The following is a 1675-nucleotide window of genomic DNA, read 5'->3' on the forward strand; positions in this document are numbered from 1 at the left end:
CTCGATGATTTGCACCCGTTTATAAAACAATACATATTTTCACTATGTTTTTCGATGTTAAAAATGTTCAGGATCTTTTATATTATACACGCTCAGGATCTTTTATATTATACACCCAAAAAATTATTCTTTGACGTGCACCGTTATTTGCACACCATAAACGTGCATATACTATAGTCAAAGCTCCCCACTCGCGCAGAAAATTGGGCTCCGGGGCGAAGCCTAATTTTTCAGCTTGGGGACACGTCTGAAGTTGGCTACTGGCAGTCCAGGTGTATATAGTCAAAGTTTCAGACTGATAGCTAATGGCCGCAGCACACACTCTTGCATAACGCATAATACATAGTGCATAATGGAATCAACCAATCGAAATTCTTCTTTTCCATGGAATGAGAGGAAAGGAAAGCTTCTGATTAGTTGATTCGCTTATGCACTATGCGTTATGCATTATGCAAAAGCTTGTGTCTGGGCTCTATGAGCATAAGCGAATCAACTAATCAGAAGCTTTCCTTTCCTCTCATTCCATGGAAAAGAAGAATTTCGATTGGTTGATTCCATTATGCACTATGTATTATGCGTTATGCAAGAGTGTGTGCTGCGGCCATAACCCATACATTAGAAAGAGAGGAACATGTATCAATCGTCTCCGATGTTAAGCCCCGCCCCATCGACCAAAAACGCAAGCAAATTCAAATGTACTTTAAATTGTATCTATTATAAGATACTTATATTTTAAGTTTAACACGTAGAATTAGTTTAATTTTTACTAAATTTGTAATGTGTACTGTGTATTATGCGTTATTATTCTAAAGATTCATGATTATTAAAATATAATGATAAATATTAAAACATTTAAAGACAAAAATAAAAGAAGTAATATAAAAACAAGATTATTTAATCTCGTTTTAAATAAATAAGAGATAAAATGTGATATGCATAGATTAATATAATAAAAATAGATTATATTATATAAATTTAAAAAAATTTTTTGAATGAAATAGAATTTGCATATTACACAATGCAATCTAATAACATTATATAGTTTGCAAATTTTGAGCAATTTTTAGTGCAAAGAGGAAACAACTTTTTTACGTATTTTGAAGTGAATTCGGATCTGTTGTAAAAAAAAGGAATCGAATCGAAATTTTAAAGTAGCATGTTAGTGTGACACTGTTAAAATAGAATTTATGAAAAAATTATCATGAAACAATATTGTCATATTGCACATCTGTCGCTAAATGTTTAATTTTTTCATTCATCTAATTCTTTTCAAATGATTTGAATACAACAAATAATGAGCAAGGCGGATAGGATTTGATAATTGAGAAACATTATCAGAGGGACGCAAACATGTTAGGGGGCTACTGTTGGACTTCAATACGTAAATCAGCTCCAAAGTCACGAATATTTTCGGTGAATATTTTTGTCACGAATATTTTCGGCCTTGGAATGCCTTGGAACTCTGAGCACGTCTTTGACTATAGTCAAAGGAGCACGTTCAAAGGTGTCGTGTGCCCTACCAGTTGTGACGTTAGTTCACGCATTCCTCAATTGGTCGATGGCGGCGCGACATATCTTGACCATCCAGTCTGACGTTGCTGCTGGCAGTCTATGGCCGGTATTCATAGTCGGTTCTTATTTCAAGACCGTCTTAAGTAATGTCTTAAGACGCTAA

The sequence above is a fragment of the Trachymyrmex cornetzi genome, unplaced genomic scaffold, assembly GCF_001594075.2.
Source record: "Trachymyrmex cornetzi isolate Tcor2-1 unplaced genomic scaffold, Tcor1.1 scaffold16, whole genome shotgun sequence".
Classification (NCBI taxonomy): Eukaryota; Metazoa; Arthropoda; class Insecta; order Hymenoptera; family Formicidae; genus Trachymyrmex; species Trachymyrmex cornetzi.